The 16432-nt window shown below is 42.9% G+C and overlaps 1 long non-coding RNA gene across 1 annotated transcript; it reads right to left on the bottom strand.

Moving 5' to 3' along the window:
- Positions 1–5407: 5407 nt before the first annotated feature.
- Positions 5408–15213, bottom strand: LOC124545970. Its single transcript, XR_006967643.1, has 2 exons — positions 15073–15213; positions 5408–5759 (listed from the first exon to the last, which is right to left on the bottom strand). It is a non-coding gene; the product is annotated as an uncharacterized LOC124545970 (long non-coding RNA).
- Between the last annotated feature and the right edge of the window lie 1219 nt (positions 15214–16432).

Below are 16432 nucleotides of genomic sequence, written 5' to 3'. Positions count from 1 at the left end.
CACATGAGAGACTAACATTTGTTAATAGCATACCGTTCACGTTCCAGGTTACAAAAAATTGACCGTCGCCATCTACCAGAAGCAATTCCTAAATGGCCAGTTAAATCGAACCTACGAATTTCCGGTACGGAAGAAGGAACTATCCGTGCAGCTTTAATGCATCGATAGCCGAGAAGAGCAGCAGCGCTGTCGCTATTGTTTTGGCAAAAGATTCATGTTGGCTGTCGACAATTGTAATGGGCACTGATGCTTGTGTTTTAACGCTACATCGACGTACCTGCACCAGAGCTTAATAACAAGTCGTTACCTAATACTGCTAACAAAGCAAGTATAGCAGCGCACAGTCCGAAAGTCATTGCTATGAAGTTGGGTACTCATGTGATAAATAGTTTTCTAGAATCATTAGCCCAAAATATCGGGAATCCCTACTATCTTTAACCCTAAATGGGACTACAACAAGAGAAGATAGTAAGATTTTTCGACTGGTTCTGACATGAAGAAGAATGCCAGCAGATGAAATCCAGGTAGAGGTCGCAGGTAGAGGGTCACCACTAACAAACGGGAATCGATTTCTGGAAGCTGGCTTGAGATCTGGAGTTTCTACCCGTCGTTTGCCGCTGATACAGTTCGACAGACAACATGGGCTTGAGTGATGTTTGAGTGATGTAGAGCCATAGTCAGTGGCTTTCTCTGGTGTTCAGCGTTCCGTTTGTGCGGGTCAGATCGACGCCAACAAATTCGTAGATGACCTGATCAGAGGTCACAGGAAGCAACGATATTCGCCACCCATGCCTCTCCATTTCTTGGAATCGTGAGATTCCCCAGGGTTCAGTATAATGTCCTATACTCTTTTCATTATCCGTAAATAATGTGTCATCAGTTTTGACCTACTGCAAGTACCACAAGTATTTTGATGACTTCTAATTGTATCTAAATGCAAAATCTATATACCTGAAGACAGCTATTGAGAATCCCAATCCAGAGGTCACAGGAAGCAACGATATTCGCTACCCATACCTCTCCATCTCTTGGAATCGTGAGATTCCCCAGGGTTCAGTATAATGTCCTATACTCTTTTCATTATGCGTAAATAATGTGTCATCAGTTTTGACCTACTGCAAGTACCACAAGTATTTTGATGACTTCTAATTGTATCTAAATGAAAAATCTATATACGTGAAGACAGCTATTGAGAATCCCAATCCCGAGGTCACAGGAAGCAACGATATTCGCTACCCATACCTCTCCATTTCTTGGAATCGTGAGATTCCCCAGGGTTCAGTATAATGTCCTATACTCTTTTCATTATGCGTAAATAATGTGTCATCAGTTTTGACCTACTGCAAGTATCGCAAGTATTTTGATGACTTCTAATTGTATCTAAATGAAAAATCTATATACCTGAAGACAGCTATTGAGAATCCCAATACCGACCTGTGTGTTCTATCGAAATTGGTGCATCCAAGCGACGCTGGTTGGTCATTAGCTCATTAGCTCACAATAGCGGGAATCCGTACCTTCTTTAACCCTAAATGGGACAATTGTCCACTACTCCTTCAGCAAAGAATCTAGGCATAATAACAGCTGAAATTCTAAATTGGACTGAGCACAGAACAGCAGTGTCCACGAAGACATCAGCGTCTCTCCATGCTTTACAAGAATATTTAAAAAGCTCTTACCTGTTGACCTGAGAAAGAACCTGTAAAAACACTTACACTTCCAGTTTTTGATTACAGCGACGTTATCCTGCGAGGCCTTTCTCAGGGTAGCTCACGACACTTGGACCCACTTATGAATGCCTATGTTCCTAATATTGTGATATTCGACTCTTTGATCACACTTCATAGCTACCCTGTCCACGTGCGCGCAGAGATTACCATACCTTCTGTCTCCCCTACTGGCTTATCAGTTAACACTGGCCCTCATAACTTTCCTGGACCTGAACGCTCTGGTCTGAACAATATGGCAGAAACACTTGCTCCTGTCAGAGCAAACTCCTTTCTGTCCCACTATCGTTCAGCCACTTTCTCGAAGTTCTTCTCATTAATATAAACCAAACTCTATAATAACCTTCCGCGTTATATTGGAGAACTGAACAACATCTCCAGTTTCAAAAGACAGCTACTGACATGCCTCCTAAAGCGACAACAAGGATTACCATTGTCCCCGTAGATACTCGTTACCCTTGTATGTCCCTCTTTTCAACCTGCCATTCCTCATTTCTCAGTGTTCTTCACTGATGCTTAAATCCCCTTTCCCCAGAATTCATTGTATCAGAAAAAATCCGTTTTGTGCAGATACTGGCACTATTAGCTGTATTTGCCCATAGTCGGTATAATTTACTCACTATGCCGCTTCAGACACACAAATAATTTTAATACTAGCTGTCATATTAATATTATTATTTCTTAGGGAACTAGGATGTAAAAAATATACTGTATGGGTGAAGCCCTGGTACAGTGTAAGAGAGGGCCTGTTGACCCTAATCAGATGAGGTTCAATAAATAATTAAGTAAAAGTAAAGTAAAGAAGCTATTAGATACCGTAAGAGGACTGGTTTGGTAATTGCTGAAGAGATCGGTATCTGGCAAGAATGTCATACCCTTCTTGACGAGTATGTCAATTGGCATACTTCAGGAGAGTAATCCAGAGTCGTATAGCTACGCCTAAAAGGCAAAGAGCAGAACCTAGAACGAATCATTTTGCTTGAGAATACAAAGGTGACGCTGCAGGAATCCTGTTATCTTAGGCATGGCTTGATGGGAACGTGAAACTTACGTGGACTCACCTGAAGAAGGCACTACGCGCGGCAAGGCACTGGCTAGACGTATACGGTCACCTGAGGTGTCACTAGACGATGGCCAGAAGCGTCAGGCGACGTGGCCTGACGCACTAAATACACTCCTGGCCATTAAAATTGCTACACCAAGAAAAAATACAGATGATAAACGGGTATTCATTGGACACATATATTATACTAGAACTGACCTGTGATTACATTTTAACGCAATTTGCGTGCACAGATACTGAGAAATCAGTATCCAGAACAACCACCTCTATCCGTAATAACGGCCTTGATACGCCTGGGCATTGAGTCAAATAGAGCTTGGATGGCGTGTTCAGGTACAGCTGCCCATGCAGTTTCAACACGATACCACAGTTCATCAAGAGTGGTGACTGGCGTATTGTGACGAGGCAGTTGCTCGGTGACCAGACGTTTTCAATTGGTGAGAGATCTGGAGAATGTGCTGGCCAGGGGAGCAGTCGAACATTTTCTGTATCCAGAAAGGCCCGTACAGGACCTGCAACATGCGGCCGTTCATTACTCTGCTGAAATGTAGGGTTTCGCAGGAATCGAATGAGGGGTAGAGCCACGAGTCGTAACACATCTGAAATGTAACGTCCACTGTTCAAAGTGCCGTCAATGCGAACAAGAGGTGACCGGGACGTGTAACCAATGGCACCCCACACCATCACGCCGGGTGATACGCCAGTATGGCGATGACGAATACACGCTTCCAATGTGCGTTCACCGCGATGTCGCCAAACACGGGTGCGACCATCATGATGCTGTAAACAGAACCTGGATTCATCCGAAAAATGATGTTTTGCCATTCGTGCACCCAGGTTCGTCGTTGAGTACACCATTGCGAGCGCTCCTGTCTGTGATGCAGCATCAAGAGTAACCACAGCCGTGGTCTCTGAGCTGATAGTCCATGCTGCTACAAACGTCGTCGAACTGTTCGTGCAGATGGTTGTTGTCTTGCAAGCGTCCCCATCTCTTGACTCAGGGATCGAACCGTGGCTGTACGATCCGTTACAGCCATGCGGATAAGGTGCCTGTCATCTCGACTGCTAGTGATACGAGGCCGTAGGGGTCCAGCACGGCGTTCCGTATTATCCTCCTGAACCCACCGATTCCATATTCAGCTAACAGTCATTGGATCTCGACCAACGCGAGCAGCAATGTTGCGATACGATAAACCGTAATCGTGATAGGCTACAATCCGACTTTTATCAAAGTTGGAAAGGTGATGGTACCCATTTCTCCTCCTTACACGAGGCATCACAACAACGTTTCACCATGCAACGCCGATCAACTGCTGTTTGTGTATGAGAAATCGGTTGTAAACTTTCCTCATGTCAGCACGTTGTAAGTGTCGCCACCGGCGCCAACCTTGTGTGAATGCTCTGAAAAGTTAATCCTTTGCATATCACAGCATCTTCTTCCTGTCGGTTAAATTTCGCGCTGTAGCACGTCATCTTCGTGGTGTAGCAGTTTTAATGGCCAGTAGTGTAAATATGGAGGCAGGGGCGCTCGCTAGGTCAGTCAGAGAGTGAAGGCACCCGTACACAAGTTGACCGGTCTACCGACACGCTCGCCGAGCCGATCAGGCCCGACCTACTCGTCTATGGTTGAGCGAAGGGCTCGTTGCCGGCTCTGTTTCGGGTGAGTCATTCCCACTGGCAAGTCCCTCCCTCCTTACCTCGACTGCTACCTGCCGGCCCACACTCCGTCAGTACTGGTAAGCAGCGTCTGCCACGCGCTTGGCAGTGTCCACAAACGGTTGGGGAAATCACAGCTATTGTTGGCGAGCGGTTCGGTCAACCGTTCGGGCTGTGATTGAATGCCTTAACAGTCGCCATGGAGGGATTTCGTATAGATCAGGCCTGTGGTCTGGATTTAGAGTGTTTGCCCTGGCTCTGCTCACATTTTGTACACAGCTGTGTTCCACCCTCCAAGGGAACTCTACAATTAGTACAGACAGGAATAGTATATCATTATCCATTTTGCTCAGACGAGCAGTAAAGTGTATTGCTGTTAAAGTTTTGCCTTAATTTGTTCATATATCCGAACCAAGTTCGACAGATAATTTCTGAAATCATTTGGTCAGCCTGCACCACGTTGGCTGACCGAATGGACCTCTCTCCATATCTATGACTTTCAGTGTCTAGAACATTCACTGGACTCGATACCAAGACCCCATATAGCAGCTCACAGCACAAACATTTTGAGGAATGTAGGGATCATCGACTGGCCTGCCCAGTCCCCTGATTTATTACCCGTAGAACATGTCTGGGATACAATGGGAACACGTGCAGATTCATTACCAGTCTCCAGCCAGCGATCGTCGTGTATTGACACAGCATCAGCTTCAGGCACAGCATGAATGTATTCGTGCCAATAAGTGTCACACCTTACACTGATCATGAAGGATACCGTTTTCAAATAGGATGAACGTTTAATCATTTAATACCCTTTATGTGATGACCATCCCCATAAATACTGAAAAATGTCAGACTGGTGCTGGATGTTGTAACGTTTACATTCCAATCAGTGAATGCTTAGGGATATGCGATGACAGCTAAACAGGCAAAACGTTCAGTAAACAAACGAAGTCAGTAGTGCTTTTTGAGTACTAAAATTTATTTATTTTTTGTAATGTTCTTTTATAGATTTGAAAAAAAAGGAAAGGTCGCTCTTGATATAGAAACAGGAATAGTGTTAAAAGTCTGAAGTGTGGAATAAACTGAAAACTTTAAAATAAGGTAGAGCACTGTGTTTCTTGGTGCTGCCAGCAATTCGCTCAGCCGCTATGGAAGTGCACGGATATTCCCCAGCGGTCTTGTAGCGCCTGGTCCCCAGATGCCTCGTCGCCCGCTACTGGCTGCACCGGCTCCTGGTTGCTGGCGACATCCCCGCCAGGGACCGCTGGTGGTGGCACGTCAGCAGACTGCTGCGGCATGGCGGCCACAGCCTGCACACAAGGACGACAAGTAGCTATTGAAACCAGCGCTCATTTTTCAATCACCACGTCTTGAGAAAAGTCAAAACACGATCATATGTCTACCTAGAAAAAGCGTTCGACAGTGAAATGCTACAAGATGTTTGAGGTTTTCAGGACAATAGGTGTAAGTCAAAGGAAATGACAAGTAATACTCACTATGTACAAGAAACGAAAGGATAAAATAATGATGGAAGACCAAGAACGAAGCATCAGTTTGAAAGGGTTTAGACAGATGTGTACTCTTTCGCCCCTACCGTTCAATCTATACAGTCCGAGAGACAATGATCTACATCTACATCTACATACATACTCCGCAATCCACCATACGGTGCGTGGCGGAGGGTACCTCGTACCACAACTAGCATCTTCTCGCCCTGCTCCACTCCCAAACAGGACGAGGGAAAAATGACTGCCTATATGCCTCTGTACGAGCCCTATCTCTCTTAACTTATCTTTATGGTCTTTCCGCGAAATGTAAGTTGGCGACAGTAAAAATGTACTGCAGTCAGCCTCAAATGCTGGTTCTCTAAATTTCCTCAGTAGCGATTCACGAAAAGAACGCCTCCTTTCCTCCAGAGACTCCCACCCGAGTTCCTGAAGCATTTCCGTAACACTCGCGTGATGATCAAACCTACCAGTAACAAATTTAGCAGCCCGCCTCTGAATTGCTTGTATGTCCTACCTCAATCCGACCTGATAGGGATCGAAAACGCTCGAGCAGTACTCAAAATAAATACTCGAAATAAAACAAGGGTTGAGAAAAGGGATTAAGCTCCAAGATGAAACGATATCAATGATAGGGTTCACTAATGATATTGGCATCCTCCGTGAAAGTGAGGAAAAGTTACAGGGCTTGTTGTGTGGAATGAACAATCTTCTGAGCACAATGTATACGAGGGTTGCCCAAGTAGTGCACCGCATTTTTTTCTCAGCCGACAACAATGCTACAAATGCGAAACGTTACGTATGTATTATTTGGAGTCCCTTGAGTGAGCGTGCCAAGTTTCCGTCACTTCCGACAGATAGCGCAGCTGCAGGACAGTTTCAAAATGATGTCTGCATGTGATGTATGTCACAAGCAATGTGCCGTCATTGAATTCATCGCTGCAGAGAAAGAAAATATGGGGAATATTCACAAACGGTTTTGCATAGTCTATGGAGCACCTGTTGTCGTCAGAAGTACAGTTAGTCGCTGGGCACGGAGTGTGAGGTCATTAAAAAGGAGGAGTTCCATGATTTTCAGCGGTCAGGGAGACCATCCATGGCTGTCATACCCGACATGTTGCAGCTAGCTGATTCTGTCATGCGCGAGGACAGACACATTACTGCTCGGCAGTTGGCACTGTATATGTCGATCAGCAAACAAAGTGTTGATGCAATTATCCGCACTCTTGGATATTCAAAAGTGTGTGCAAGATGGGTCCAGCGGTATCTCGCGGTGGATCACAAATCGCACAGAAAAAACATTTGTCTTGATTTGTTGCATGGTTTTGATGCTGAGGGAGAGGCTTTCTTGTCCTGATTCGTGACAGGTGATGAAACCTAGGTTCACTATTTTGAGCCCGAAACAAAACGACAGATGGTTCAGATGGCTCTGAGTACTATGGGACAACATCTGAGGTCATCAGTCCCCTAGACTTAAACCTAACTAACCTAAGGACATCACAGACATCCATGCCCGAGGCAGGATTCGAACATGCGACTGTAGAAACAAAACGACAGTCGATGGAATGGCGCCATTCCCACTCTCGACAGCAGAAAAAAATACTAAGCATCTGGGACTTTGAAGGGGTGATTCTCATTGATGTGATGCCAAAAGGCCGTACCATTAATTCAGAAGCATATGTCAACACATTAACGAAACTCAAGATGCGCTTCCAGCGACTTCGACGCCACAGCAATCCAGGAGATGTTTTCCTGCAACATGATAACGCTCGGCCCCACACAAGTCTGAGGTCTGCTGAACACATCGAAAAATAGGGTTGGACAGTGTTACTCCATCCACCCTACAGCCCTGGCCTACCCCCCTCGGACTTCCTCTTGTTTGGACCATTAAAGGATGCCATTCTGGGAAAACATTTTGAGGACGATGAGGAGGTGATTCACACAGTGAAGCACTGGCTCCACCACCAGGACAAGGATTGGTAGCGAGAGGGCATACACGCCCTCGTTTCGTGCTGGAGGATTACATGGAAAAATAGGATGTGTAGATAAAGCACCATTCTTTCGTATGTGCAATTCTCATTATGTTCAATAAAGAATTGTCGAAGAAAAAATGCGGTGCATTACTTTCTGGGCAACCCTCACAGATTGAGATAAACCAAAGAGAGACGAAAATGAAGAGGGGTAGTAAAAATGAGATTTGAGATAAATTTAATATTGGGGTAGTAAAAATGAGATTTTGGATAAACTTAATATCAAAACTGGGGAGCGCGAAGCAGGTGAAGTGAAGAAATTCTTCTACCTTTGAAGCGAAATAATTTATGACAGACGTTACAAGGAAGATATAAAAAGCAAAAGAGCACAGACAGAGGAGGCATTTCTGGCCAAAAGAAGTCGGCTAGAGAAAAAACGGTCTTAATTACAGGAGGAAGTTCCTGAGGGTATATGTCTGGAGCACGGAATTGTATGGAAGTGGATTATGGACTGTGGGAAAACCAGAAAAGAACAGAACTGAAGCGTTTGAGATGTGGTGCTTCAGAAATATGTTGAAAATTAGTAGGACTGATAAGATAAGAAATGGGGAGGTTCTCTGCAGACTCGTTGAAGAGTGGAACAACCGGAAATCATTACCAAGAAGAAGCGACAGAATGATTAGACATAGGATATCAGGATATATAGAGGCTAAAAACTGTAGGGAAAGATGAACGAATAACTGAAAACGTTGTGTGCAGGGGGGAGGGGGGGGGGGGGGCGGAAGGTAATCTGTATACATGCCACTTCCCCGTTCTGCTGTTCCAATTGAGTATGGTTCGCGGGAAGAACGATGGCTGATAAGCCTTCATATGGTTTCCAATCTCTCTGATTTTAAATTAACGGCCTTTTAGCGAGATATACGTAGGAGGAAGCCAGATATCGGTTGGCTCTTCTAGTAACGTACACTATCGGAATTTTAACAGTAGACTATAACCTGGTGCAGAATGCCTCTCTTGGAGCGTGTGCTACTGGAGTTGACTAAGCATCTCCCAGACGCTTTCGCGCTTTGTAAATGAACCTGTAACGAAACGTGCTGTTCTATTTCCTATTTCTGTGTGCGGTTCCCAGACTTACGAGCAATATCCAGTTATTGGTTGACCGAGGGTTTTGTAAGTGCCTCGTTTGAGGGTGGATTACATTGCCTGACATTCTTCGAATGAATCTCGGTCTACCATATGCTTTCCCTGCGACTAGTTTTATGTGGTCGTTCCTCTTCAAATTGCTCCGTACGCATACTCTTAGATATTTTACGGAGGTAACAGCTTCCAGTGATTGTTCTGCAGTTGTGTATCGCACAATACTGGGTCTCTCCGTCTGCATATACGCAATACGTTACATTTGTTTACGCTGAGGGTCAATTTGCGAATCCCTGCACCAAGTATTGATCCTCTGTAGGTCTTCCTGTATTTCACTACAATTTTCTAGCGTTGCAACTTCTCTGTATACAACAGTATAACCTGCGAAAAGCCTCAGGGAACTTTCGGCGTTATCTGCTAGGTCATTCACATACAGGTTGCTTCAGAAATGATGGTCAATAATTCGCACATGGAAAGAACAGGCCAAAAGTAGCTAAAAAGCTCCAATAAACATGGGTCCACAAATCAATCGTTATTGAGATACAGCACATTTTCTGTTGCCCTTCATCAGTGTCTAGGAACAAGTGGCATCTGAAAACGTTAAAGTACGTGTTCGAAATGTTGTCCATGCGTCTGAATGCAACTCGTCTCTGAAATGAGTTGTGAATCCTCTCAGCAGTCCAGGGGAACTCTGTAAATGCTGGATGGCTGCTTCAATCTGCAAGCGTAATTCCTCAAGAGAGTTGACCGCGGTAGCGTAAACCAGTCTCTTGACATGACTCCACACATAGAAATCTATGGGATTTAAATCCGGAGACCTTGGAGACCATGGCACAGACCCTCCACTATCTACCCAACGTTGGTCATAAATCCAAGCTAGAAGCCGGCGCACTCGTAAACGAAAATGTGCTGGAGCACCATCATACATGAACCACACGTTGAGGCGTTGGTTCAGAGGGACATCATCACGTACATCTGGAAGTCCGCAGAAATCGCATGTACTGCTATTCGGTTTCTGTCGCAGGAAGTGTGGTGCAGTTACGCCGTCTCCGAGCAGTCCTGTCCAGACCTTAAATGAATAACGCTGCTGATGTCGTGTTGCACTAGGATTGACGTCAGCCCAAATGTGACAGTTATAGTAGTTGAAAATAGCGTCACGGGTAAATCCAGCCTCATTCTTGAACAGAATACTGTTACAAACGGGGGATTCAGGGTACACTGTTGTTGTACCCATTCGCAGAAATTCTCTCTAGGGGGGAGGTCTTGCATAGTTGAGGGCTTGCAATCACTGAAAATGATATGGACTGAGTACTTGCCGATGTAAAATCCGCCACACACCCTTGGGGCGTCCTTGTTAAAGTACCCGGATGTTGATGTGTTGGTGTATGTGCAATGCGTAACGCCCTGTCCTATGGATCTGGGCAGGTCGACCTTCTCGTACGTGGTGTGCGGAGCTCTCTCTTTTCCTCTAAGGCGCTGATGTAACCGGCTAAATGTACGCCTATTGGGCCACCTGCTGAGACCATAAGCTTCTTCATACACTCGTGCAGTCTCAAGGGCACTGCCATTCGCTTTGCCGCACATGAAGTGCATCTCGGCGTACTCTTTATTGGTGTCACCTCCGTCCATGTTACTTTCACATTCGTAACTGATTGTGAGGCCAGTACGGCACAGTGCACGGAAGGGGAAAGGGAAGTAGTTGCGCATGCGTAAAAAAAAAAAAAAAAAAAAAAAAAAAAGTCTTTCCTAGACCTTGAGATAACAAGGTAAATACCACGGTATCCAGGTGCGTTTCCAGTTGGTTACTATTGCGAATTAATGCGATAACTCGGCAACGGTTGATCTGCAGTTCCATGGTTATTGGCGCTTTTTACCTACTTTTGGTCTGTACTTTCCATGTATGAATTATTGACCATTACTTCTGAAACAACCTGTATATTGTGAAAAGTAATGGTTCTACAACATTACCTTGCTGCGCGCCAGAAGTTACTTTTACGTCTGCAGACTTCTATCCGTTGAGAGTGACATGCTGTGTTTTGTTTGCTAGAAACTCTTCGATCCTATCACGCATTTAGCTTGACATAGCGTAAGCTCGTGTTTTGTTCATTTGGAGACAGTGCGGAAATGTATCGAACAGTTTACGGAAGTCAAGGAACACGGGACCTACCTGAGCGCACATATCTATATATTTCTGGGTCTCATTTTGTTATAAAGCAGGGACGGCCACGATGTGTCCAAGTTCACGAGTGCAGCGTCTCGGCTTGGTTCGGTCCTTCTCGCAAGTACTCGGAACAGCGCGTCATTTTGTTTAGTATTGCGGTTAGGCCTGTGTTTGAACACGGCTCGAACTGTTCGAGCAGTTTTCGTTACAGTCCGTGAAATCTCGGGTTCTGTTCGATATTTTGATCGATCAGCGATCTAGTCACTTTCGTTGGTACTATCACAACGACCTGTCTTAGCGTTTTTAATGAACTATGGATTTTAATAATAAAAATAACTTTGAAACACGGACTGAAATATCTTCTAGAGTACAGGTCATGCGTAACAACAGCAACTAATAAATAAATAAAAGATTTCAATCATGATTCTGTCCAGTTCTCCAGCTTTTGCTCGTACTGCACTATTTCCAAGACGGGCCTTGTCGCTGTAATTCATTCTCGCAATATGAATTACAATCATTTTGTTACGATGTATTTTGTTAGTTTCGTATTTAGCTCTTGATTAATTGTCTTTGTTGTTTCATCCTTAATGTTGCCGTCTGGTTTTCAAACTCATTATATGTGGTAACGTTTTCATATCTTACTCTAACATGTGAACAGATATCGATCTGCTCATTTGCGGCTTACCTGGTAAATCAGTACCGCCTCTCATAAACGAATAAAATATTATACTGTGTGTGGTCAGTCAAGCAACTTTTTTGGAGAACAAAATTTTCGTCTTTGCCTGTTACCTTTACCTAAAAATCAGCATAAATGTTTATGCTAATATATCCATACATACCAGTATGGCATGAGAATTCGTAAATTTGTTCAAACACACTAGGAGTTTGTGGAATGGTAGGATTTATTGCTGTTCTCGCCAGTATTTCACAAAATTGTGAAATTTAAAACAATGCCTTAGCTTATTCTTGTGGCTTGTTTCTTATATATACTTTGAACTCGGATACTTTGCTTGTATATTTGTACGTATACTTTGCACTTAAGTCTATTTTGCACGATTATTCGAACAAACTCGATATTGTGTCGAACGCCGCGGCATATCGGGGAATCTCGAGCAGTTCGAAGGCAAGTATCGCCTGCCCAGTCCTAACTGCGGTGAGGCATTTTTCGATCGACACAACTCTCTTCAGTTCGGTAGAAGATTGGATTAGATTAGATTTACTTTCATTCCAATTGATCCGCAGTAAGGAGGCCCTCCAGGATGTAGAACATGTCAGAAAAAACAATAATACATGACAAATACTTACAACTGAAATAAATAAGCTAATGTACCTTCCATAGGTCCAAAGTGGAAGGGTCGTAATTTTTTTAATGAACACTGTATGAAAGGGTCGTTTTACAAAACTCCTTTACTAAGATCGATTTAATGCACTGAATTTAAAATTAAAAACATGTTTTTTATTTATAAGGTAATAAACATATAATAGAATTACTACAATACTTATTTACAATGAACACATTACTGTACTGAAATGGTGCAGAGGTCAGATTGTACTCTCTCTCTCTCTCTCTCTCTCTCTCGCTCTCTCTCTCTATATATATATATATATATATATATAAGTGATTTGCAATCCTTGGGAAGATTGTTCTTATTTCTAGTATTGATTCCATGAAGTGAGCAGTTGGTTTGAAAAAGTGATATATTCTTAATGACAAATGTCATTAAGGAATAAATATATTAGGTAGCAGTAGTTAGTATCCCCAGTTCCGTAAACAGGCCTCTGCCGGATGTTCGTGAGTTCACACCACACGTTTTTGTGCCCAGAAAACTTTCGCTTGACTTGATGAATTACCCAGAAAAATAATCCCATATGACAATATGGAGAGAAAGTGAGCTTAGTATGCCAGCTTTTTAATTTTAATATCCCCTATGTCTGACAGAATTCGCATTGCAAGTAGAGATTTGTTTAGACGTGTCAGCAGATCTGTGGTGTGCTCCTCCCAGTTGTGTTTATTATCAAGCTGTAATCCAAAGAATTTAACGCTGTCCACTTCTTCTATCTGCTTGACATCATATGTTAGGCATATACTCATGGGATACCCCTTATAAGTTCTGAACTGCCTGAATTGTGTTTTTTTTTAAAGTTTAGTGACAAAAAATTGACTAGGCACCAGTGATTAATGTCCACAAATATTTTATTAGCCGATAATTCTAACACTACACTTGATTTGGTATTTATTCCAATGTTTGTATTATTGGCAAACAAAACAAACTTGGCATCTGGTAATGTTACTGATGAAAGGTCATTGACATACACAAGAAAAAGCAAGTGCCCTAAGATGGAACCTTGAGGGACCCCACATGTAATTAGTTCCCAGTTGGATGATGTCTGATAGCTTAATCCATGTCTCTTTCTCAATAACAACCTTTGCTTCTGCCAGAGATATAAGGTCTGAACTATTCTGCAGCATTTCCTGTTACACCGTAATATTCTAATGTACTTAAAAGGATATTGTGATTTACACAGTCAAATGCCTTTGACAGATCACAAAATATACCAGTTTCCTGCAGTCGTCGTGTCAGCACTGTTTACCCTTCCCTAGTTGTCCATGGTATGAAGGACTTTACAGGCCTAATGGCTGCTCTTACAAGACGAGGCAGTGTAGCGATCTATCGTTACAAGCGTTTAAAAATGAATGGGAATGACAGAAGAGAGGCATGAGAATTCTCGGTGTACATCATGTAGTCGCATAAGCGGCGGGTATTGCGCATTTGCTATGAAACGACATCACAATACCACGCAGAAAGAATTAAAGATTTAATTGACAGTGAAAGAGTACAAAATTAGAACGGTAGACAGACAGGATTCATTGTTATGTACATGTAGAAGCACTTTGTGCTAAATTTGGAGTTATGGAACACGTGGAGAAATTAATGTTACGAATAGTAAAGTTTCTTAAGTCGCACGCGTTATTCTACTCTCAGTTGCAAGTTTTCAAGGGAGCTGAACGAAGAGTATGGATACTTTGTATGTTACTGCAAAATACTTGATTTACTCAAGGGGCATGCCTGGAACAATTTTTGGATTTAAAACTCGCTATTATTGAATTTATGAAGGGAAAATAAGATCAGGAAAGAAAATTAGATCTGGAATGGATTGCAGACCTCGCGTTTTAAGTGGACTGCACTCTGCCCATAGTAAGATACTGCAAGATAAGAAACAACTACTTTCTGATCTGACGAGGAAGCATTTAAAACGAAAATCGCGCTGTAGAAGGGAGATATTCTGACGAACACAGCCCAATTCCCGAACACAATTCAGTTCAATAAACTCACTGTAGTTAAGGAAAACGCGATGTTTGAAGAATTCGTTGTGACCCTGAAACAATTACAAGGACAGTTTTCTAAACGTTTTGAGGACATTGCCAGTCTTACAGCTGTTTAGGTTGAGTAGACCACTGATCAAAAACAAAAAACTTGTTAACAATATATGTGTTGGAATTTAATGTAGAAGTACGACATTACTTTTCGATCCCACTGATATTTCATTACTTACAACTGTATTAGCTCCAAAAATATGAGGTTAATGTTAATATGTCTGCCTGGTCATTAAGATGTAATATGAACACCAAGCGTCGCAATAAACTTTCCTCTTGTATGTCTGAGGTTACTTTTACATCTGTCGTCGACTCTCCATCCAAGATGACATACTCTGTCTTCCCAATCAAGAAATCTTCTTTCCAGTCACACGTTTCATTTGATACCTCATATGGCCATACTTTGGTTGATGTTGTTCTGAGCCAGCTGCACTTGTCTATGTGAATGAAAGAACGAAGCGTAGTCGAACTTACCGCTAGAACTATGCAGAGGAGCAGGAGACACTTGGTGCAGGCTGTCATGACGACTGATGGAGCACTGATGTCCCCCTGGCCCTTATAAAGGATTTGCTGCGTGCTCCTCGAAGCGGAAGAGAGCCGAAATGTCGCGTGAGCCTTGCTCTTACAGCTGTCTGCGTCAACCAAAAACACATTTTGTAAGGTGCCGGAAAGGGCTACTGCACAAAAGCACCGACTGTGACATACAATGGCCATTGTGTTACGTCTACAGATCGTACAAATAGGTTTCGTGTGGTGGCATATGGCATTCTGTGAACTACTTAGCCGAATATTTCTTTGTTTATGTTAAATTCTTGTTTTGTTGCCGAAAAATACTATTACAGTGGCGTTATTAACTTGAATGTTCTTGGTTTGCTGTCAGATAGGTCCAGTGTGTTCATCATTATCACGGTACAGAACGATATCGAAACCATAATCAGACGAGAAAATATTTTACGTTTAAGGGACCGGATAGTAATGTATTTTTACATTAAATTCAAACAAATAAATTCTCTTCATTTTTAATCCATGACGTAAGCAGCCTCGTTACCAACAACTTTCCGCCATTAGTATGGAAATTTTCAATGCGAGATCGATAAAAATCAAGTGGTTTTTGAACAAAGTATCTGGAGATGGCGTTTAGTACATAATCCTCATTTTCACATTTTTTGCTACTTAGAAAATGTTGTACCCTTCGGAAAAAATGGAAAACCGAAGGCGCAGTATCGGGCGAATATGGTTGGTGAGGTCATACGTCCAACTCCAGTGTAATGATTTTCTTTTTAGGCGTTCGTCTTCCGCAGTGCGATACTACGTTGTAGTGTTGCAGAATAACGCTTTTTCCGTTGACAATCGCTGGTCAATTTTCAGTTAAAGCTATGTTTACTAAATCCAGTAATTCATAGTAAAGGTCTGCATTAACAGTTTGTCCAGGTTTCAGCTGCCCAAAATGAACGAACCCGAGAATACTCCCCCAAACATACAAAAGCGCCGTTTTGGGATGTAAACATAGCTTAGCTGTGCTTCGTGACGATTCATTCGGAGAGAGACGGTACCTGTTGCGTTTTGGATTACCATAGAGGATTCATTTTTCATGTGGAGTGAAGTGATCAAGCGTTAAAAAAACGCTTCTGTATTGCAATGAGTTGCATGTGGTGGATCGGTTAGCTTTGTTTGTCTTTATCGATCTGCTGCGAATATTCTTGCATGGTCGAAAGTGTTTTAAAGTTCTTCCATTGTCCGACACGGATTTGCTTCCATTTCCACCCTCAATATGTCACTAACAGTTGTTGGACTTCCTGATTGATAAGAGTCGGAAAGATCAGAATTACCGGAT

This window comes from Schistocerca americana, chromosome 8, assembly GCF_021461395.2.
Source record: "Schistocerca americana isolate TAMUIC-IGC-003095 chromosome 8, iqSchAmer2.1, whole genome shotgun sequence".
Taxonomy (NCBI): domain Eukaryota; kingdom Metazoa; phylum Arthropoda; class Insecta; order Orthoptera; family Acrididae; genus Schistocerca; species Schistocerca americana.
This window is presented reverse-complemented; position numbering and strand designations above follow the sequence as displayed.